General features: G+C 37.7%; 1 protein-coding gene across 6 annotated transcripts in view; it reads left to right on the plus strand.

Annotated features, from left to right (window-relative positions):
• The first annotated feature begins 1782 nt into the window (after positions 1-1782).
• DENND2C (DENN domain containing 2C) overlaps positions 1783-25091 on the plus strand; it is a 73537-nt gene continuing 50228 nt past the window's right edge. For 2 of the 6 annotated variants that reach the window (XM_008522835.2, XM_008522836.2), the window contains exon 1: positions 1783-2174. The gene's annotated coding sequence lies outside the window, so the exon portion shown is untranslated. Of the gene's footprint in view, positions 2175-2286; positions 2458-25091 lie in introns of those variants that run through there. The other 4 variants (XM_070608070.1, XM_070608069.1, XM_070608068.1 and 1 more) reach the window with 4 other exon arrangements.

A 25091-nucleotide genomic window follows, 5' to 3' on the forward strand; every position in this document is an offset into this window, starting at 1 on the left:
TCTGACTCCAGAGTCTCCATGACTTTGAGACAAAACAGTTATTAAAGTGGGGTGAAAATACAAATGACTTGTTATTGGGAGAATGTAGGCTTTAGGTTTATGGAACAAAACTTGCTTAAGGCACATAGACATTGAAAAGTCCTTTTGATAGGATACAAGTGAAGAGTGGTTTTTAGGCAAAAACAGAACAGGGGTACCCCAATACAGAAAATCTGTACTTGAGTTATTATACTTAATGGAGACTTTATCTTACAAAAGGATTCCTAGCTTTAAGGACATAATTAACAAAGTTATAGTCAGCTGTAGTGGTACATGTTAATTGATTTCACTTACCAAAATAGTATACACATGTAACTTTTTAGAAACGTATTACTATACTATACTACACTATATGATAAAACTACACTATACTAAGTCTGCTACTCAGGGTCAGGTAGAATTCCAGTGACCCAGACTACACTTCTACACATACATCTGTGTTGCCATCTAGTGTTTGGGCTCTTACTTCATTCAACTTATTCAATAAACAATTACTGATCAAACATCTGAGTATCAGGTACTAGACAGCAAAGGTATAAAGAATAAGATCTCATTCCTACTCTCAAGTTCACAGTGCGAAGTTACAGGATAAGTGGATACAAATGTGAAAAAGAGCATTTTGTGAAACATCTCAGAAACTGATGACGTTTCAAATGAAAAAAGAGTTAAAAGCAAATTCCTGCATGTTTCCACATTCTGTGCAGGTAGCTGTAAACATAGGTGTGCCCCCGAGAGCATGTTTGTACTAGCCTAGTGCAAATCCTCTCCTGGTTTCTTAAGTTGAACTTCTGTTTGCTGAGTATCAGAGCACCTGGTTTTATTTTACCTTGGCCTCCTTGTCATCAAAATAATACAAATTGCTAAATTAAACATTCTATTCTCAGACTTAAAAAGGCACTAACCACCGTTATGTGTATCTCCGTCCTCCCCATGAGAGGGCAGTAGAATACATACAAGTTAATTCATTTACTACATCCACAGAACCCATGCCAGATTTGGTTTCATATTTGGTACTTGGAATTCAGCCTGGTTCATTTTGCCAAATAATCTGCCTGAATGCAGAGTTTGAACTTTGCAGTAAATTTGAATTTTGAAATAAATTTCAAAACCACCCTATTCTAGCCCAAAATTTCATCTTAGACAACTGTTTGGAATTTTGGGGGGCAAAGGGGGTAGTCCGTAAAGATCACTGTTCAAAATTTACTCCAGACAATATTCACATTTATATCCTCATTGAGACTTGATTTTAAAAATGTCGTATTACCTTTTTTTTTCCCCTCCCATCATGGAAGGTAATTCCTGTTTCATTGTCCACAGCTCATGGTTTCACAACAGTTTGGGATATGCAACTTTTATTGCTTTGACTAAGTTGACTTGTGACAGTCATCTGTGATGTGTAACCAAACACCTCTCTTTCTGGCAGTCTTCTATTTTGGTACCTCTATGTGAACAGATGTGGGAAGAGTTTGGTCCTGAGCCAACAGACCTTGGTGGGGTAGGGAGGAATGGGACGGGGCGAGGTGGGGTGGGGCGCTTAGCGAGTGCCTGGGAAACAGGCTCAACTCATCCTCGCCTCGTTGCCTTAGTGAAACTGGGCTGCTGCTCGCAGTAGGCACAGCGCCATGCACATACCAGAGTACGAGCGTGTTGCAGGCGTAGTGCTTATGTGTGTGTGTCACAACAGGGCGTGGGGGCCGACCTCAGGCACTGGGAGTATCAAACGCACCCCTGCTCTGGGATTTCAAACCTCAGGTGTTCGGAGCATGATTTGCCTTTCAGGTTGGCACTGTACTGCAATTGCCACAGAAACGTTTGCTCCTTGAGCTCAGCGAGAGAAATGGTGCTGCTCTTTCACCGGAGACGCCAGGCCTACTGTGCCCGGTGACAGGAGGCAATTCTATGGTTTCCTTGAGGGAGGTGCCGTTTGGATTCCTCGATTAAGTTAGGATTTATCTCGCGGGCTGCTGTGAAGAGTCAACCTTCCGTAAAGTTCAGGTCATCGCCGTGGGGCCAGTCCGACGGCAGGCAAGGCGACGGCGATGGACCTTTGGCTAGAGGCCTCGGCCGAACGACAGGGGTGCTGGTCGCCTGCCCGCTAGAGCCGCAGCCTCCGGGAGACCAACGTCCCGCGCAAGGTTGTAGCCCGTAGGCGGACGCGAGCGGGGGCGGTTCCCCTCGCCACGGTCCCAGGGCGGTGCCGGGGGCGGGCCCGAGCGTGAGGGGTGGGAAGCGGAGCCAATAAGAACCGGGCTTTGCCGAGCTGGGCGGGGCCGCTGCCGGGGCGGGGCGGGCGTTCGGCGGAGCCTGCGGGGGCGGGCCGGCGCCGACCCGAGTGGGACCTCGGAGAAGTGGCGCGCCCGCGGAGAGCACTGGAGGCTCGCAGCCCGGCCACAGAGGTGGCGTCGAGGCCCGGAGCAGGTAGGAGCCGGGCGGGGCGGGACGGGGTCTCAAGCAGGGGCTTCGGCCCCTCGCGACAGGGGGCGTCTCCGGCTGGGCTTCGGGAGCGGGGCTGCGGGGTGCCGGGCGCCGTCCGGTGGCCGTGCAGGCGCGGGCTGGCGGAGGTGTCGGCCTCGGCCGGGCTGTCTTGGCACGTCCCCGGCCTCGAGGGACGCCCGGGGGTCCCGCCCGCCGACGCCGGCCTTTGGGAGTCCCGCTGTCGGCCCCGGCGGTGGTGGCGGAGTCAGGCTGAGGGAGTCTTCGCCGTCACCTCGGGCGCCGGGACCGTCGTCCGGGCGGCGCTCGGTCGTCCTGGGGAGGAGAGGCAGCGCCCGCGTGCGCGGCTTTCGCTGCGATCAGCCACAGAGTTTGAACGTCGACAGGCTGAGACGATGGACTTCTTAAAAATTGTGCTTTTTTCTTTTTTGATTCTTAACAGAATCTGACAAGCACAATACTGAAAGTCGTTCAGTAGGATTCTGATTTTAAAATCTGACAGTGGAACATCTAAGAGCTTTTGAGTAACTAGTGTAGCAGAAGATGATTAGATTATGAGTCAGGGGCTGGAGTCTCGGCCAGGACCCACATACCAGATGCAATACCTCGGTCACATGGGCTTTTCTGGGCCTCCGTTTCCTTAGCTGTAAAACTGGGATGCTCATGCCTCGGGGTATTCTGAGGGTCAAATGAGATGAGTGAGAGTATTCTACAAATGTTGGGTATTGTTATCTGACTGTGCACCAGCAGCATGCATATTCTGTGCCAGGCACATAGTAGGCACTCTGTAAACCTTTACCCTGAAGTTAGTAATTCACCCAGTGTTTTAGATAAAGTCCTAAATCTCTCTTTACTGTGTAAATAAATTGTTTAAGCTCTTTTCCCATAAAATTACCATTATTTGAAGTGTGGTCTATTTTTAACTGATTAATAAATTTTTCTAGAATAGCACATATTATTTATACACTGTTACTGAATAACCATAAAGTTTGGTCACAGTCGAATAATCTGCTTGTTTGCTTTAGGTAGGTAGTTGTAGTTTAAGTTACCTGGTAAAGTAAGCTGGGAGTGTTGCTTCAAATCAAGAGTTCGTTTGCTTTTTTAAGATTTAAGTCCTCCAAAACAAAATTAATATATAGCTGTATATTTTTTTACAGCCTTTACTATAGACATTTGCATTCTTTTCTATGGGTGTGTGAGTGTGTGAAGGGTTTTTGGGGGAGACTGAAAATAAAAAAGGGAACAGCAGTTTGTAACCAGCACACTTTTACTGAGGATTCTTGTAGGCGTGTTCTGAAGTAGTTTCCCAGGCAGAAACCAGGAAATGTAGTAATTGTGTCTCTTGGCCTTTCATTAGTTTTTTTGTGTTGAATGTGGCAGTAGATTTTTTTTTTAAATGCAGATATAAAGGAAGAATATTAATTTTTCTGTTGTGACAATAGGCAGTTTTTTTAAGCCGGAAATTACACTTTAAATGATCTGTAGTGAGTCTTGTGTTATAGGCAAGAATTTTAGACCACTGGATACCAAGATCAGCTTAAATGGAGGGGTAGAGGGGAAGTTCCTAGTGAATATAAGTTTTATGTTGCTTTAAAAGTTTTGCATGTTTCAGCAGTTCAGTGGAAGATGAGTGTTTTGAAACTAGTTTAAAATACCAATTTTAAACCTGTACTCTGTACATAGATTTTGCTGATTTATACTTTGTTGATCTTAGAGATCTGAAGTCTTCCATTCACATTATTTATGGAGCACCTATTATGGTCCAAGGGACAGTTTTAGCATTTACATTGTATTGATGTGTGGGCTGGATAGAACTCCTTCCTAGGAGACATATTCTAGCAAGTGGGCTAAAATAAGTACAGAGAAAGGTGTTTTTAAATGCTGATGATAACAACAACATCAACCAACATTTACTAGGACCTACTCTGAACCAGGCAATGTTGTAAATTCGTGACATACATTAGTTTATTTAATCCTTACAACAGTATCATAAGGAGTGTTATTATTATGATCTTTTCATTGAGAGACATACAGAGGTTGAGTTATTTGCCCCTATCAGACAGCTTAGGTAGCAAAGTTAGGATTCAGACTGCAGTTGGCTCCAAAAATCCTGATCTTAACCTCTGCAGTATACTGAGTTTCAGATTCTGTCAGATACAAATGAAATCCAGTGGGTGTGTAAGAGAGAATTCTGTGAAGAACTTCTTCAAAAAGAAGGAAAGAGAGAGAGAGAAGGAAACTGGTATTGCAAGATGTAGATGAAGGCAGGTCCAAGCTACAATTTAATTATACTTTGTATGTGAGAGCATTTTTTTTCCTGATGAATAACGTGGGATTCTTTTTGTTTCTAAGCTCTCAGTCATTACAGTTATGGCATTCTCTTAATAATATAAAAGGTAATTATTTTTCAATAAGAAGTTTGAAGTGTCTGTTCTCAGACCATAAGTTAAATGTTAAATTCAAGGAAAGAAAATGCTTCCCTGCCTTCAAGAAGCTTATAACCAGACATGTAAATAAGTGCCTACAATTCAGTGTGATGAGTTATAACAGAGATATAGAGTTTACTGGAAACATTAACAAGGGAAAATAATTCTGTATGTGGGAAGGAGAAGGATTAGAGAGGAAACTGTATTCGAATTTGGCTTTAAAGGATGAATGGGAGTTTGCTGAGTTGGAAAAAGGAACAAAAGATATGTATAAAAATCAGGAATATTGTGTGAAAGTATATGGTATGTTTGAGGAATATGTTGTAGTTTGTTGTCACTGAAGGTCAGAGTGTATAGAGATGAGTGGGCTAAAGGGGATGGTACCTAGAAATAAGCTGCAAAAAGAAAATTGCAGAGCTTGGTTGTTGATCACATTAGGATCACTGAAATTGCTAGATGTTAGGTAAGCATGGGGTTTCAGTGCCTCTCATTTGGAATAATGAAGATTTGTTCAGTTTGGCAAAATCTTTCACTATAGAATGTGGTGTTAAAGGTAGTTTTAATACTTTGACGTATAGGATATATTGTCAAACAACATACAGATTTGGGTAAGCAAAAAGTTATGACTCAGTAAAAGAGAGAAAAGTCTGCTGGTGCCAGGTAGTGAAGAACCTGTGAATCATGCTAAGGACTTTGGACTTGATTCTAAAGACAGAATTTTAAGTAATTAGGAAAGATAACATGGTGGTGGTATGGTGTAGAGGCTGGATTGGAGAGAGAGAGGCAAAAGAGAGAGAGAGAAGTTAGGAGGCTACTGCTATTGAAATAGTCCAGATAAAAGAAGATAAGGGCCTGGAGTAGGAAAATAGTAAAGGACATGAAGAGGATAGGACAGATGATGAAGGTGCAGAATTTGGAGGGCCTAAAACTTGGTTGGCTTTGAAGGTGAACAAAAATAAATGACTTAGTTTCTTAATTTGGAAAACTGTGGGGTAGAGGAACTTACTTTGTTTTTTAATGTGAGAGGAAGATCATTGTTTCAGTTTTGAACACGTTGAGTGCGAAGTGTCTATGGAGCATTCCAGTGGAGATGTCGAGAGGATCCAGAGCACGAAGGGAGGCTGAGATTGGTGATTCAGATTTCAGAGTTAGCCAGTAAGTGGTAATTGAAGCTCTAAGAGCAAATGAAATTGCTCAGGGAGAGCATATGGAATTAGAAGAGAAGAGTTGGTGGTGTGAGTGTTGTCGATTTCATTCCAACTCCTAGTGATCCTGTGTACAGCAGAGTGGAACCCTGCCCGGTCTTTTTGCACCATCCTCTCACCTTCTGGCGCTATTATCAGACCATGGGCTGCTGCTATTCGTAGGGTTTTCATGGCCAATTTTTTCAGAAGTGGGTGGCCAGGTCCTTTTTCCTACTCTGTCTTAGTCTGGAAGCTCCGCTGAAACCTATGCACCCTGGGTGACCCTGCTGGCCCTGCTGGTATTTGAAATACTGGTGGCAGAGCTTTCAGCATCACAGGAATACACAACCACCACAGTATGACAACTGACAGGCCGGTAGTGTGGTTCCCTGACCTGGAAATGAACCCCAGACTGTGGTGGTGAGAGTTCTGAATCTTAACCAGTAGACCACCAGAAGAGAAGGCGGCCAAGGATAAATGATTTGCTTTGTACAAGTGGAAGGGATTACTTATTTATTTATGCTAATTTTGTCTTATAAATTGTAATTATAAAGCAATAAAATAGGTTTTAATTGGAGGTTAAACAACTTTTACATCCAGATGAATCCTGTTCTTTTAAAATTTCATTTGGAGTCACTCATTTATTCCCTAAGTGTATTGCGCAAACTGTTATTGGAGTTCCTCTTTGTAAAAACAGTTTATAGCAAATTCACAGCCACTCAAGAAAGTAGATCTTCTAGCTTCATTATAGAATTCTTTTTCCTCCTCTGTACTTCCTATTTCCATGCATATATAGCCTTTTTAACTTGAATCAAAGCTATGAAAGCACATGACTAGCCCCCTCACTTGATTGTTGCCCTTGGAAGTCAGAGATAGTGCTTTAAAAAAAAAAAAAGTTTTCCTTCCATAAATTTAAATTGTTAAGGAATGTTTGCTGGTTGATTCATCCTGATAACCAGTCTTTTTCAGTCTTGGCTCCAAATTGCTTAGCTGTTTCCAAAATTCATACTCATCTTCAAAGAATGAAGGTTTGCCACCACTAAGGAGACTCAAAAGAATGTATTGTGGCTTTGAAAGCATTTTCAAAGAGGAGTTTCAAATATATTTTTCTAATTTGCAGTATGAGAGTAGTGTATGGTCTTCTAAGGCAGGGAGTGGCAAACTTTTTCTGTAAAGTGCTAGATAGTAAATATTTTAAACTTTGCGGGCCATAAATCTCTGTCACAGCTAGCCAGTTCTGCCAAAAAAAGAGCCATAAACAGTACTTAAATGAATGAACATAGGCTGTGTTCTAATTAAGGTTTATTTATGGACACTGAAATTTGAATTTCTAATGATTTTCACGTTATGAAATATAATGCTGCTTTGATTATTTTTAAAACCGTTTAGAAATGTAAAAACCATTCTTTGCTTGGAGGCCATTCAGAAACAGGTGGTGGGCTGCCTTTGGCCCACACATAAAGTCTCCTCATCCTGTCCTAAGGGATGTTCTTTGAAGTACTTGGATTTTTAAGTTTAATTTAAAAAAAAAAAGTTCTTCCAAGTTATGCCTTCTGCTTCTCAATTCTAGTACATTTCTTAAAACATCTGAAAAATTTTTATTCATCCTCTATTTCTCATATATACTAAGTGAGAAAATATTCCCTTTGTTGGTTTGGAACCTGAGATGCAGAGAAATAGATTAACATGTACAATGTCAGAATCAAAAATATGTTTGAAAATATTTTTCAATATTCAGTACTTTTTACTGAACCAGTAAAACAGCGATCTTTTTGCCTCAAAGTGGGGACATGAAAGCTGGGTGAAATAAAAGACCAAAACTTGAAGGACTGTCCTGCACTGGTTCCTGGAGGTTTGGACAGGCTGGAATCTTTTGTCTGTTTCCTCTCTGATTTGAATGAATTATTTGTATCATAAGGAAAAGAAAACATGCGCTTTTCTTTACTTCATGGGCATTATAGCATGTTATAAGATTGAAAGATTAAGTAAATAATGGTGAGATAAGAGAAGAAAATTTAAAGGACTTCCTTTTTCACGTCTAGCTGTCCCAGATGTTTCACTTCCACCCCCTATTTTTGAGGAGGAAATTTAAGAAATTTTTTTCCTTTTAAATCTTAGATTCCTCGTTAGCAGCCTGAAAATAGAATTTTTAGCATTCAGTTCAGGCAGTACTAGTCCATTCATATTAAAGGTTATTATTTATGCTCCATTTTTTTAAGTTAGATTTCTGACTTTAATGGTTTTCGTAACAGTGATAAATGTTTACAACAGAGGACATGAAAGACATAAAATTTCCTTCAGAGTTTAAATTTATAGAAATGGCATTTTTGTGGAGTTTTTTGTGTAGATGTTAAAATTTAGGACAGATGGGGGGGTGTGTCTGTGATTCTTGCTGCTACTTAGACGAAAAAAGACGTGCTTTTTTCCCATTGGAGTTAAAAAAACAAAAAGCTCCAGCTGTCTAGGATATTTTTGACTTGGTTACTTAGCAATATGAAGCATAATTTTGTGTTTCAGTATTTATTTGTATTCTTTGATACTCTGATTAAATAAGAGTCTATTAAGGCTAATAATAGGGCCTGCTGGGAGGAAATGACACAGCCTGCTCTACAACAATATTTGCTGCAAATCCCCTTTTCCATGGTCCCTACTTAAACTGTAAAGGGTAACATGGAACAAAAGAGGAACATTATGTGAATTGCAGTCATGGTCAGTTTGACCATGATCATATGCAGTGGTTATCATTGCGCGGTTAACTTATCTTAGCATAATTCAAGATCGAGCAAAATGTAGCAGAATTTTATCTGCCGTTGGTAGAAATAGTGAGATGCTATCTAACCAAGTTTTATTTTTGAACTTTAAATGCATTCTTCAATTGTGATATTTTTAAGAGTTCAATGATAATTGTAATTTAAAAGCAAACTAGATCAAATTTGCCCTTAAAATTTATTGTTTAATTATTAGGAGAAGAAAGCATGAAGTAATAAACACAATAGTCACATCTAGTCAATAGCTATATCTGGAAGTATAAAAATATTGAGGAAATGGTGAATTGAGAAAAAGTATAAGACTGTTAATGAAGATTATTTAAAATGTGGTTTATTAAATATGCAAAATCTGACTAAAATGAGCTCTGTGTATTTGTATTAATGTTGCAAATGAAAGTTAAAAATCTGGATTTTCAATAAGTCTTTTTCAAATATTTTCAAAGAAAGAAAAAAATATGAAATTATCTCAATTTCCTTTTAATTCAAAGACATTCCTGAGAAAGCTTCATTGTTGTTTTGTTTAGTTGCATATCAGTCGCATAAGAGAAAAATGGCTACATATCTCTTGAAAAAAGTATTCATCTAGAGTGCATGGATGTTATATTTATGGTTTTTGATGGTAAATCAGCTGAAAATTAAAAATTGCACTCCTTAGTGATGACATACCTCTATTCTGTGCCATTATGGGACATTTCAGCAATGCTTATAAGATGACTGTGGTCTGGTACAGATTTTATAGTCCAAATTGATGGGATCACTGGTATTATAAGTTGCAAATATGTTTGTCAAATATGATAGCAAAGTGGTGCCAGCCTGGTGGCACAGTGGTTAAGTTCGCCTGCTCCGCTTCAGCTGCCCAGGGTTCACTGGTTTGGAACCCAGGCACGGACCTATGCACCACTTATCAAGCCATGCTGTGGCAGGTGTCCTACATATAAAATAGTCGAAGATGAACACGGATGTTAGGTCAGAGCCAGTCTTCCTCAGCAAAAAGAGGAGGATTGGTAGCAGGTGTTAGCTCAGAGCTAATCTTCCTCATTAAAAAAAAAAGAAAAATATGATAGAAAGATAATCAATAAGGAGGATTTGCTTGTGTTGTTTAAATTTAACCACAACTGTATGAACATGTTCACAGAATTTTAAAAGTGAATTGTTGATTCTCGTAGGTTAAACCGGGGAAAAACTTATAAATAATTATATGTAATGGAATAGCAAATATGATTAGAAAACATAGAAGAGTTATTTTAAACATTGTTTGAAGCTGCTGGTAATAGTGCCTTTTTTCCCCAGAGTCTCACACTTATGTTTCATTATTTCCTGAAAGCACCCTTCCAACACTCAAGGACAGGGAAGGAGAGGGGGAGAGAGAGCGATAGACATGCAGACATACAGGCAATAGTCCAAGCTTTACAACTGTCAGTATAGGCATCGTCCTCCTTTCTTCTGAGTGTCCAGGGCAGCATACTAGTGTCGTTGAAGCTTTCCCTCCAGCAGGAACAGTAGGCTGGGCATGAGTGAGCACACTGCCCAGCGGGTCATTGCTGGGCTCTCTTTCTGTCCCATTTGGTCTAAGGGCTTAGAGTGCTGTTTGGAATTACTGTTTTATACATTGCAAAGCTTTGGTATGCATAGAAAGCCCTCTGAATCTTATGGATATACTGAAAAACATTGAAAGTTGTTAATTATATTAAAGGAGGCTTGCTGAGTAGCCAGGTTTTTAAAATATTTTATTCAGAGCTAATCGTACCTATTTACCATGTCACAGCAGTGTTTGATAATTGTTAGATAAAAGGAGCTAAGCAGATTGTGTGAATCTAAAATTTTTCTAGTTGAAAGGCATTCTCATTTGGCAGGTATTTTCCAATATTTTGGAATAACAAAATTTGCATATTTAAATGATATTTTTAGCAATTTAGTGAACTAAATTTGAAGCTGCATGTCTAAGGGTTCCAAAAGACATTGTTATGGCAAGTAAGACTTTTGCTCCAGCCACTGTGTCTTTCAAATGTTGCTACATCTGGAAGAGAGCATTATCAATGAAGAAGATTTGAACAAAATAAAATGTAGAGATATGTAAAATCTCATTTCTCTGTCTCCAAACTTTTAATTATTATTTTCCTGAAATGAATTTGAAACATTAAAGAAAAACCTTTGGCTAAAAGATCCATTTGCCCTGCAATTATAATTGAGTTTCTTGTGTATTCTAAGAAGAAAATGAATTCTTGCAGCTTAGTTCTTTATTTACTCTGACGTAAATTACATGGCATTGCTTATCATCATTTTGTATTAAGGCCAAAGAATTTCCATTGCTAAGTAGAAAGAATGTAGTACTGTTTTTACTATTCACAACAACTTGTTGTTTCAACTAGGGTTTTCAACCCTGACCCAATTTAAAGCAAAAGAATACAAGATTGTATAGTGAACGAGATAAGTACATGGCACTGTCCTTGTGTTTTCCAGACTGGAATTAATTTATGAACCGGAAAGGTCACCCATTGCATTATGTTGAATCTTTTCTGATATTAATTTTTATATTATTAATTTTGGAATTTTAAATGTATTTAAATAATGATAAAATAATATTTTATGTTAACTTTGTGATTTACTTTATCATATGTAGTGAGGGAAATTATTGTTTTGTGAAACTTTGGTTTCAGTTATGTGTGTGTGTATTACGATATGACATGTATTTCTTACCATAAGTTTTGGTCAAAAGAGCTCATGAAACACTGGCCTGTAGTGTGAAAGAAAGAGGATTTGATTCAATAGGCAATCCTTCTCTCCCACTAAGCTGGCTCAAGACCTTTAGGGATTGTGTGTGTGTACTCTATAAAATCATACCAACATACACTTCTGCTGTTACCTCCCTAAGATGATCCCTCTTTGATTTTCCATTGCTTCCCAGCAAAATGATTGTTCAGTCTATCTCCTCCCCTATTGATATTGTGTGTCCTATTTTCCTTATGTTTATTGCTTCCCTGAGGCCCAGTTTCTACCCACAAACACACCTCCTTCACCTAGTGCCCTAGACTTCAGTTTTGCCCTCATCATCTCACCAGGTTCCTTGGCTCCACTCATCTTCCATTATGCACAAGAAGCAAGGCATTCCTTCCAGCTGGAGATAATAACTACTTTTCACATCCTTGGCCCCAGTTTACTGTGTTTACTGTTGTGCTCAGTTCTAGAAGGGAGATGAAGAATCATTTAGGCTAGACCCTCTATGAATCAAGCTATCCAACTTCAATTGAGTGTCCTCTCATTAATCTATTAACTAGTCAGCTTGTTGTTGAATAGCTCGTAAAGATTTTAGCCTCAAGTAGCTAGGCTTTATCTCTAAATCGTAACATGGTTATTTTTATTTTTGTAGATTAAGGTTATATGGTATGAACAAGCTTAACTGATCAGGTCTGGTCTTCATTATACACGTATCTTCTCATCTTGCTTCCACTTGCAACAAGAACTACCATCCTTCTCAGACTCCTAAGACCTCTTTCTTCCATGAGACTTAACTTCTCCTCCCTCTCCCACATATTTATTATATCCTTCATTATTTTTTTTGCTGCAGTTTTAAAAAATGTATACATTTCCCCCACCTTTAAATACTGTATTTGAAGTTGCTTCCCCCTTGTTTTTATTATTCTCACTGACTTTAAAATAAATGTTGTATTCATACTTGCTCCATCTCCTCACTCATTTTCTCTCTAAACTTTAGCTGTTATCTGTCCTCACCATCCTTTTGACACCATTTATTTAATGCCCCATTTTGAAATACAAGGACCCTTTCTCATCCTTATTTTCCCACCTATATGATGCTGATCCGCCTCTTTCTTTTCTCTTTAGGACATTTTCCTCCCATGATATCTGTGATCCACATTGTCCTGATTCCATTACCTCTCACTAGGCTCTTTTCTGCTCTTTATCTGATTTCCTCTTTTCTCATCTGTAGTCCCTAATAATGATTAATGTTTCAAAGGTCTAGTCCCTAACTCTCTGCTTTTTAAAAATTTCCTGCTTAGGGAAGCTGTGTATTCTTGTTTCTTTTTTCTCCACAATGCCTATTTTAAACCTTCTCTACTCTCCTTAAAGGTGTACATCAGTGTGCAGCTTCTAAACCTGCAAATGTTCCTGCATCCTTATCTTTCTTTCCTCCTTACCTTATGTTCCAATGGAAGCTGTCCCTCTTCCTGTCAAATGCTAATCCCTACAGCTCCAGTTGGATGCACATGCCCTCTCTTCCCTTTTGGGGTTTTCTCTCTACTGACTCCTCTCCACCAGTGTTAAACAAGCTTAGTTCTTTTCTATCTTAAAAAAAAAGAAAAGCTTTCCTGGACCCCCTGTTTCTGGCCAGCTGCCACTCTACTGTCCCCTTGCCTGCCTGGGTATACTCTGAAGGGATTGTCTACAGTTGCTGTTTCCATTCTTTTTTTCCATCCACATCTCAGTTCACTGTGATCTCCCTTTAGCCTCCTTATGCCTCTGAACCTGTTCTTGCCCAGGTCCTAATGACCAATAGATTCTCAAGTCTTTACCTTATTTGATCTTTTGATAGTTCATCTGTCACTATGGACCATTCTTTTCTGTTTGAAAGATTCTCTTCTCTTAGCTTCCATGATTCCACATACTCTTGATATTTTCTCTCATCTTTTATCTACTTTTATAACTTAAATTACCATCTATGATAGAAGAGGACTGACCCAGAATGTCCTAGAACTGACCTCATTTGGATTCGTAATGTTTTTGGAGTTTATAAAGCTTAATTCCAACAGAGCATGATGACCTATAAAAGTCATTTTAAAAATAAAGTATGATTATATAGTAACAAAGGATGTGTGGTGTGGTATGGTAAGAAATAAATGAGTTTGTCAGGTTTTCATGGAAACCACAGTGAGATGCCACTACGTACCAGAATGGCTAAAATTAAAAAGAGTAACAATCTAAGTGGTGGTGAGCCTGAGGAGTGACTAGAACTCATATATTGCTGGTGAGAGTGTAAATTGGTACAACCTCTTTTGAGAGCTTTTTGGCAATGTCTATTAAACATATGTCTACTTCTATAAGCCAGGATTCTACTCCTACATAATACCCAAGAGAAATAAGTGATTATGTATATCAACAACACATACAAGAATGTTTATAGCTGTTTTCTTCATAATAACCAAAACATGGAAACAATCCACATATCTATCAACAGGACAATGGATAAATAAATGTTGGTGTTTCCATTAGATGGAATAATACTCAGCAATAAAAAAGAAAAAAACACTACTGCTGTATACAACATAAGTGAATCTTACAGTATACAACAACATAAGTGAATCTTACAGCTATTATTTTGCACAAAAGAAACTGTGCACAAAAGACTACATCCTGTATGATTTTGTTTAAATGAAGTTCAACAACAGGCAAAACTAATCCATGGATAGAAGTCAGAATGGTGATTCCCTCTGAGGGGATGGTTATTGACTGGGAAGGGACATGAGGAACCTTCTGTACTGGGTAGTGGTTACACAATTGTATTCATATGTAAAAGTTCTTTGAGCTATACACTTAGGATTAGTGGACTTTATGTGCTTTATGTATATTATACTAAAAAAGGGGAAAATGTACAAATCTTAGAAAACTCTTGGTACATAATAAATACTTCATAAATATTTGTTGCTGTTCTATTTGTCATGTTCTTTTGGTCGATGCCTTCTCATCTGTCAGATCTCATTTAATAATAAACTGCCTTTAATTATATATAAATGTATAATTTTCTAGTGCAACGCAGAATATGTAGTGAAAGGTAAATAGATTGCTTTCAAATTAATGGCTCTGCCACTTAACCGTTTGACTCTGCACCTCTGTTTTCTGTCTGCAAACGAGGATAATAATATCTGCCTGTGGCAGAGATTTTTTGCCTACTCTAATATCCATTCTCCTAAGTTAACAGAACTCAATTTTTTATCTGGGCACATTGCAGGATAAAAAGGTGAAAGATTTTATTTCCTAGCCTTTCATGTATCTAGTACATGCGACTAAGTCCTGGTCAGTGAGCTATAAGCAGAAGTGTTATGTGGAACTTCCAGGAATGCTACTTAAATAGAGCTGCCTTTTTTCCTTTCTGCTACCTGGAATGCGGATATAATAGCTGGAGCTCCAACAGCTAGTCTGAACTACAAAGTGATCATGAAGATAAAGCCATGTGTTGTGAATGGTGTAGCAGAAATACTGGAGCCTGAGGACCTGATGACACCTTAGGCTGCCTGCTCTTTCCTTTTTTTTTTTGAGTGGCAGAGAAATAAACATCTGTTTGTTTAACAAACATTTGTTAAGCTGCTGCTATTTTCAACTGTTAAGTTGTCTTTACCCAAACTTAATCCTAATTGATATACCACCCCAAAGAGGTGCTATGAGAATTAATTGAGATAATGTGATTGAAGTGACCGGCACACAATAGGTATTTAATATAGCTTACCTACTGTTACTGCTGTTTTAATGCCACAATGCCTGGTATGAAGTAGGTGCTCAGAAAGTATTTGATGAATCTTTTAAAAAGTAAGTTATCTTTTTATGAAACAAATGCTGTACAACTTATGTTTATTTTTAAAAATTAGAAAATAAGGTAAACCGAAAGAGAATTTAATCATAGTTCTGTCACCCAGAGATAATCACTGTTAACTTCTTGGTTTATATCCATATTCATTTTTAAATTCTGTTTATTCATACAGATTTTTTAATTAACTTATGCTGCACAATCTTTTATAACATTCCTTTACCTAATAGCTCTTGAACATGTTATAACTTAATATTTCAGTGTATGGATTTACCGTAATAGTTAATAGTCCCCTATTGGAAATTCAAGTTATTTTCAATCTACAATATTCTAAATCTACTCTTGTGTATATATATATATCTTTGTGAATTTGTCCAGTTATTTCCTTAGGGCAAATTATTGGAAGTGATGTTTCTGCATTATCATGTGTGTTAATTTTTTTAAAAAAAACATTTGTTAGGGTTTATTTAATATAGAAAAATATGAAGAATACAATTTAAAAGACCCATTATGCCACCATCCAGATGGATCCTGTTTTAACATTAAAAAAATAAAAATGGATAACCCTGGTGAAAAAAAAAGTTCAAGCGTTGTAAAAAGTTATAAAATGAAGAGTAAATAACTTCCTCCTCTACCCCCAGGTCCTTCTCACTGGTCCCATTGTGGACAATTTCTTGTCTCCAACATAATTCAATAAGATAAGTCCATAAAATTCAATCTTATAAAACATTGAGTCATGTTTTACAAGGATAATTTTAAAAGACAGTCTGATTGTATAAAAAATACCAACATGAAGATGATGAAAATTCTACTGACACAACTGACCATATACTGAACTGAGAAAGTCCAGTGAGCATAAGATGATCATTTCCCAACCATCCCCTGTCTCCGCTTTGAGGAAGATAAGAAATCTAACCCCTTCATCCCATTTCAGAAGAGAGGGCTGGACAACGGATAGGAGTCAGTTGTGTAATTCAAATAACTGCAAGGTGTGTATATGTATGTGGGTGGGTATATAGATAGATATATGTATATCCTTTTTAAAAGGTCTATAGAAAAGGAATCATATTAGAGAAATTGTTTTTCCGCGTGCTTTTCCCCTACTTTTGTTTTGGACATCTTTCCATATTTGCTCACAGATCTCTATCTCATTCTTCTTAATACTTGCATAGTGTTCAGTCAGGTGCTCTGTTTGATTGAGCAGTTTGTGAGTTACACATAGGCATCCAGTTGAGGGGCTAAAATCCAGCCCGAGGTCCACTTGTCAATACTCTGTGCTGGTCTGCCCTGGCTCATTATCTTGCTTTGGCTCTGACAGACTGCACCAGGCCACCCATCAGCCTAGCTACCCACTCATTCTGCTCAGGCACTAAAATCTCACATGGGGCTACCCCTCTGTGGGACCTTCCTCTCTACCCTATGTGGGCTCTGGCAGTTCTCCTGCACGGATGGTCTCCTTACTCCTCTTGCTCTTACGCTCTCGTGTTCTGATGCTCTGATACCCTGCTCTGGTCTGTTGTAGCTCCTTAGCATCAGGTGTAGATGCCTGTCTTACTCTCTTCTAGCGAATGGCTTTAGGGCCAGATTGTTTAGGAAGAGGAGGGAAGAGCTGGTCATAATTTTTGATCTTAGTAATAACTTTGATTGCTTCTAAGTGATATTGTTGGGCCTGAGGGTTAATATCTTCCAGACCTAATACTTCATGTGTTTTAAACGGTGATTTGAAGGATAGGATAGGAGATAATGTTTAATAACTATGTGAATGCAGTTTTACTTTTTTTTGCTTTTATATTGTCAAGTGATAATATACATTATATTATGCAATGAATATATAATTTTGGGAAGTGATTTGAAAACTTGACAAATCTGTCTTCTTGCTTTTTAGCTTTAGAATAAGATAAGAAGTTACATTGTACAATGGATATGAATGTGGTTTTAGGAGAGCCTGTTATATCTATAGTTTTTAAATCCTTGAAAAGCCCATCTTTTTATATAATACTAAAAAAAACAGGATACGTTACATATACACTGTATTTGCGACTATATAAAAATATGCTTATGAAAAAAGACAGAGAGGAAATATACCACTGATTATGCTGGAGGTGGTAGGCTTGTAGGTATTTTCTTTATTTCCAAAATTTCTAAAAAGTTAGTAGTATTTCTTTGTCTTTTAAAACTTTTAAAAACTGCTTTTTGTTAGTTTCTGGAAATTTTTTTCAGTCTTTGAACACTATGGGGAAGTAAAAATTTTGCTGCCTTTATTTTCCAGTGCCTTCCTGAGAAGAACTTAGCTAAGTTTGAATTTGCAGTTTAAAAACTAGGTTACTTTAAAGATATTTTGAAGCTATTTATAAAGTTTAAAAGTTCTAATTTGGGACAATTATTTCTTTCTTTAGAGGAGGTTTTAAAAAGGATAATTAGATCAAAAAAGGTTAAGATTGGGGCTGGCCCAGTGGTGCAGCGGTTAAGTGGTTTGCCAGTTTGGATCCCGGGTACAGACATGGCAATGCTTGGAAGCCATGCTGTGATAGGCGTCCCACATATAAAGTAGAGGAAGATGGGCACGGATGTTAGCTGAGGGCCAATCTTCCTCAGCAAAAAGAGAACGATTGGCAGATGTTAGCTCAGGGCTAATCTTCCTCAAAAAAAAAAAGGTTAAGATAAATTTCATTTAATTAGGTCGATAGTTACTAACATTACATTAATGTGATGAAGTTCTAAAGTTTCATATTATTAAAGTTAATTTTTTATATAATTTTCCACATTGTGGCATTTTATAAAACTTCCTCTTCTGCTAAAACGTTTAATTTGACTGTTGTACCTAAGCAGTCTTTAAAATTTAGCCATGAGCCAGCACTTTTTATCCTCCCAGTCCCTGTGTCCGTCCTCCTTCAGGATACACGTTAAGCACTATGAGTGGTTATCTTGAGGTTCCACTTCCTTTGGCTTGAGGTGGGCAGGAAGTACTCCTCCTTTTCCCTTAGGAGGCAGGAGAACATATACCACCTAGTTTCTTTAATATTGTCCCTTGTAATCCTTACAATTAACAAATTATAATTCTCATATAGTCTTGACCAGGGTAATGAACTCATGTCAGCAGAGCCAGTTTTTGGCTGCTTTACTTTATAAGCCTTACACTTCTTTTTAGATTGTGGAGTTATTTGACTCCTGTTGTTTTGATCTTAGCCTTTGAGGTCCCTGCTGAAACTCAGAGGACAGGAAAAGTTACATTTGACATCCTGTTATATTAGCTGTTATTGTTATGTCTACACACAAACAAGTAACAGAGTAGTTAAATGCACAAGCTTTGAAATAAAGCAGAACTAAGTTTGTGTTACCTTGGGTAACTTATTTAACCCATCAGTCTCAGCTTCTTCATCCACAAAATGGGGGTAACAGTAACTGTCTGTCAGAGCCATGAGAATTAAATGCAATAATGAAAGTAGGTCCTAAGCACAATGCTTGACACATGCAAGCCCTGAAAAATAATTATTGTCATTTAAAATATAACATTGCTATACAAATATATGTCTTCTGCACCTCCTGGATTTCTTCTCTTTACATTTTATTTGCTGAAAATATTTAGATAGTGGTAATTAGATCAGAAATATGTAAGAACTGGATTAGTCTGAGAGCATTGCTTTGACCTGAGTCAAATTAAATACTTCCTGGTAACTTACAGCCTGCTTTATGGGAGAGGAACAGTGGTTTGGATGGTGAACCATATCGTTAGGTTATTTGGAAAATATCTTTTAAAACTTTGAAGTTATATATTTTTCATTTTTTTCCATGTGTCTTTCTAAATTTATTTTTCTTAGGTGAATTCAGTTGAATATCTTTAATATGCTGGTATTTGGTAAAACATTACTTTATAGGCGAACTACATTATACTAGTCTTTTATTTAGTGTTATTATTATGTTTCAGTCCAAGAATGTGATTTAATCAGTGTACTAATTAGCATATATGTTATAACAGGGAGTCTACTATAAGAAAATTAGTTTGCATTCCTTTCACAAATGTTACCTAATAGCAGGAAGAGATGATGTAGAAACCAGCTGAATGGCTTGACAAACCGGCCAGTAAAGGTTTGAACAGTTTGGGTTTTCACTTCGTGGATCAACTAGAGATTCATAGTCCAATTTTGACCGTTAAGGTGCCCACTGTACAAATTAAGCTGTTTTCATCCTCTTTAGCCAAAACAATAATGTTTTATGTCTCTGTTTTGCTGCATCTAACATCTGTATCTCTGTTTTGCTAATCTATGTTTCATCCATGAATGAAACATTTTTGTACCTTTCACATCAAAAATTGAATGTGGATCCCAAAGAAATTTCCAGATTTATAAGGAAAACACATAGGATAAGACAGGAGTTGCTGGGGGCTTGGTACCTATATTCCTAATGTAGGAATCAGATAAGGATTTTTAGCACACAAAGCACTCTTGGGGGTTACTGCACAAAAATGAGGTTCTCCTACCTGCTGCGCATAAAAAAAGCCAATTATTGCAGCATCAGCTTTTGGGAAAAGAAAACAGCTCTATTACTAGATCAGTCTGCAAGGAGACAGGAGGCATATGCTCTCAGATCTATCTCCCCAATCCAGGGTTTGGGGCAAATTTATGGGATGAAGTGCAGTGCAGTCTGAAGTGTAGAGGTAGATGATTGGAGCTAAGGAGAAGTGAGGTACTTCATAATCTGTGCAAGTGTGGTCAAGCTTCATGCCTCTTCATAGGACGCATGTTCACAAAAGAGTAGTGTTAGTATGATCTGGGAATGGAGTTTTCAGCCCCTTGGCGTCAAAAGGTCACTTGTCAAGCATTTGCGTGGGCCCAGTTGATGGGTTAGTGGTCTCTACCAGCCTGAACTGGACAAGGGAGGGACTCTCGGTTCCTGAAAGACAACTCTTAATTACCCTGTTGATAAGATGAGGTCAGTTGAACTGGTCCTAGTGGGCTCACGGTTACATTGGCTCCTGTGAATCTACTTTCCAACTCTATATTGGTCTCTATGCTCCGAAGTAACTCTTTGGAAATCAGAATTATCTCCTAAATTCTAAGAGGTGTGGTTAGCTGAAGAAGCTACTGTCACATTCCTAGGGATTTTGAATTTTTCTGTAAATCCTGATATAAACTTGGCTAACTTCTTGGTATAAGAAACTGACTTGGTAAGTTAGTTCTCTTCCTACTTTATTTAAGGCCTATTTTCCAGGTGGTCCATGCAGCCTCTTAGGACTGGTACATTTCTGGATATGGTACAATTTACAATAACCGTACCCAGCGTGTGTCTAAACTGGATTATTAGCTGGGACCATAGATTAGAGTCCAGATGCAGCAGAAGTACAGCTACTGTTGTGATTTCTAATCTTGATGTTTACGGAGGAACAATTTTCCCAAATTGCATTCTCCTTTCCTCCTGCCTGTAGTGCGAATCTCTCCTCTCCTCTAGGCTTGTTTTGTATTTCCCTGTCATTCAGGAAAGCCTAAGGACTATCTAGATGTAAATAACCTCTGTAGGCAAGTACTTGGCACCTTTCAAAAGATAGTTCTTGGTGATTATAGTTAACAGTGCTGTTGCTAAGAGAGTAGATCTTAAATGTTCTCGCTACAAAAAAAAAAAGGTAGTTATGTGAGGTGATGAATGTGTTAACTAACCTTATTGTGGTACACATTTCACAATATATACATGTATCGAATCATCGCAATGTACACTTTAAACTTTCACAATGTTATATGTCAATTATATCTTAATGAAGCTGCAGGGAAAAATAGTTCTTGCTGCTTCTGAGCGCTCCTATGTGAGTCTCAAAGGAAAGCGTTGTTTACATTTTATACTCATAGAACTTTTGGCCACCTGGTTACCTTAGCAGACCCTGAATATTCTCAATTTACCTTTATAAGATGGTTAACATTAAAGTTAATGCATGTATAAGTTGGAATACCTTACTTACTCTGTACTCATGGTTTCCTGGGGGTAGACAAGATGATACATTAGGATGTGAAAAGAGCATTAGAATTGTTATTTATATTCTTTTTCATCAGAAAAGCAATAAGTTAAACTTTGCTAAATATTTAGTATACTGACACTTGGTGCCTTCACTCTTGTCAGATTTCATCTAAGGAATTAATCCCAAGGGAAAAGCGGTTGTTCCCCAACAAAGAGGAGTTGATAGTGATATCCTAACTTGTCTGTTCACTTTTAGCTGTTGCAACACATAACAGTTTATATGTGTCCAGCTTATACATGTCCGAGTTGGTGGATTTACCAATTACATTTTAAATAATAGAACCATTACAGTTCTTTGAAAATAAGATGAGCAATAGCCATGAAAATATTTAGTATCTTGTAGTAGTTCTATAGTTTGTTATAGAGAAGTATTTTAAAAAGTTGCCAAACTTAAAATAAGTCACAGTTTTTCTTTACCAAAAGTTCCAAAATCATTGGTTTTCCATAATGACAAGTGGTTATTGACATAAAATCTTTAAAATATAAACACATTCAATATGTCCTTCAAGGTAGAAAGTCATGTTTTAATAATGAATGATAAATCAGTTGTTTTTCTAAAGAAACTCATGATTTACAGAGATAATTTGATATTTGGGAATGTTTCCATTGCTATTTGTTGTTGTCCAAAACCAAGTATGTGTGTCATCCATAAAACTCTCATACTGCACACTTTAGAACTCTTGGAAACAATTTTCTTGTCTGTTTTAAAATCTTTCAATATAGTTTCAGTGGATTTTTAATTAGTTTGTTAAAAATTTAAATAATGTAACACTGTCCATTTAGTTTGTAAGTATAGTTGGTAGACATTGGAGAAGATGGAAATATACTAGTCAAATGTCAACAAAAACCTTTGCTTAACTGGTGAATGGAATTGACTAATGAGTATTTTGATTCAGTCAGTGAAGCTCTTCTTTCGTTGGCTCTGTGTATTGTGCTGAGTTATCTTTTTCAATTACTATGGCCCTTTGTATTAGTCAGCTCAGGCTGCCATAACAAAGTACCACAGACTAAATGGCTTAAACAACTGGATTTTTTTCTCACACTTTTGGAGGGTAAAAGTCTGAGATCAAGGTGTTGGCAGGGTTGGTTTCCTCTGAGGCCTTTCTTTGGCTTTTTAAAAAAGATGGCCCTGTGTTTTCACATGGTCTTTCCTTTGTATCTGTCTGTGTCCAAATTTCCTTTTCTTATAAAGACACCAGTCATATTGGATTAGGGCTCACCCTAGTGACCTCATTTTAACTTAATTACCTTTTTAAACACTCAATCTCCAAATATAGTCATACTCTGAAGTACTGGGGGTTAGGACTTCAATATATGAATTTGCAGGGGACACAATTCATCCCATAACATCCTTAGAACCAAGTATCAAAACAAACCGAATTTAGAACTAGATCTTTGAATCACCGTTTCAAGAAAAAAAAATCATGTTTAATCACATTGCTCTTACTTAAAATATTTGTAACTAATAATATTTTAGTGAGAATGAAATGATTGGTTTACCCTTCTTTTACACATTTAACTTTTAACAAAACTAATAAAATAAAATGATTTTTAGCAGCCGGCCTGGTAGCATAGTGGTTAAGTTCAGGTAGTCCACTTTGGCAGCCCTGGGTTCAGGGGTTCAGATCCTGGGCACGGACCTACACACTGCTCACCATCCATGCTGTGGCAGTGTCCCATGTACAAAATAGAAGAAAACTGGCACAGATGTTAGCTCAGGGACAATCTTCCTCACCAAAATAAATAAATGATTTTTTAAAAATCTCATGCTTTTAAATTTTTTGTTTTTGTGTGCTTTATAATATGTATGCTATTATTATAGTTGCACGTGTCTATAATTTATAAATACCTGTAAATCAATCATTTTTCTTTATAGCCATTTGGAATCAACATTTGGAGACCCCTGGCTTAGCTATGGCCCCTTATCAAAATGTCTTTCTAACCTGAAGGTAGTGTGTTAGGTACTATTAATAAGAACAAGGGTTTGGGAGTCAAATTCTGGTATTCCTACTTATAATGAGGTATATGACCTTCAAAAGCTATCTAACCTTGCTAAGTGTCAGTTTTCTTATCTAGAAAATGAAGATATCTTCCTCTAAGGATTGTTGTGAGGATTAAATGAGATTATCCGTGTAGTGCCTAGCAAATAGTAAATATACAGAAAAAGTCCTTCTTGTGGTGCTTATTATCATTTAAATAGGTTGTTTTGGTGTTGTTCAATTATGCTTAAAGTATTTTAAGATGTTTTCCCATTCTACGAATGAGGCACCTTCAAATCATTCGAGGTGCTTAAAGTAATAGGCGTTTCTAATTTTCCTAAACCTTTCCTCTTTATACGTTTTGTATTCAGGACTTATTCATTCAACAGATATTTACTGAGGAATTACTGAATGGTGCACACTCTTCTAGGTGTTGGATATACAGTTGTGAAAAAGCTTATGTTCCTGTAGGGGAGACAAAAAGTAAACAAATAAATAATAGAATTTCAGGTAAATGATAAGCTCTATGGGGAAAACATAGCAGGGTGAAGGCTTGGAGAAAAATATGTGGGGAAAGAAACCTTATTTTAGGTAAGATGGACAGGGAAGGTGAAAACTGAGTAGAAATCAAAAAATGTGAGAAAGAAATGGTGGTGGTGTGGATTAGTGTGGTGGCAGTGAAGATGGTAAGTGGGCGGAGTTAGAGATATATTTTGAAGGTGGAGCCAATAGGAATTACCATTTGTCCTGGTCATCTTAAACAACAAAAATTTATTTCTCACAGTTCTGGAGCCTAGAAGTCCCAGATCAAGGTGCCGTCCAGTTCAATTCCTGGTGAGAGCCCTCTTCCTGGTTTGCAGATGGCTGTCCTCTCATTGTATCCTCCTGTAGTGGAGAGAAAGATCATGTCTCTAGTGTCTCTTCTTATAAAGACACTAATCCTGTCCATGAGGGCTTCACCCTCATGACCTAATTGCCTCCCAAAGGCCCTACCTCCAAATGCTATCTCATTGCGGGGTTAGGGCTTCAACATATGAATTTTAGGGGGACACAAACATTCAGTCCATTAACACCATTGGGTTAATCAAGGGATAGCTCCTAGGGTCACACAGCTGTGGCAAATAAAACCTCCAGTAGTACCCATTAGAATCAGCAAACAGCAAAGAACAATTGTAGTCATTTGTAAGTTTTTCATATAATGTGGATAACCAACCATGTAACACAGTCACAAAGTTAGTCTAAATCTTTGGCTTATACCTCAAAATTCTGAATATAATCTCAAATCAGCTGTCATTTTTCATTATTTTGTTTAAAAAAAACCTCAAAAAATTCCCATGACAGCTGTCTCAACAGAGTTGATATTGATAGAACTGTTAAGGAATTAATTTTATTTTTTGAAGAATCATGTTTTTTGTTTTGTAATTAGGCACAGTAACTGCTTGAGAAGTTTATGGTGTCTATTATTGGTAATATTAGGGTTTTTAAAGTTTCTTTGCTATTTTGAGAACCATTTTTAGTTACCTGTAAGGCTGTTTCCTCTGATAGGAGTGAGAAAAAAGGCTGATATCCTGTATGTGCTTGCTTTGAAGATTTGTTATTCAAGGAACAGTCAACAAGATGATAAAAGTTTGAAAGGTAGAAGCCAGTTTGACATTTATTTTTTTCTCTGTTGCTCTGTTCCTTTATCATTTGCTTTAAAATATTTTTAACCTAATTTAATGAAG

The sequence above is a fragment of the Equus przewalskii genome, unplaced genomic scaffold, assembly GCF_037783145.1.
Source record: "Equus przewalskii isolate Varuska unplaced genomic scaffold, EquPr2 ChrUn-13, whole genome shotgun sequence".
NCBI classification, from domain to species: domain Eukaryota; kingdom Metazoa; phylum Chordata; class Mammalia; order Perissodactyla; family Equidae; genus Equus; species Equus przewalskii.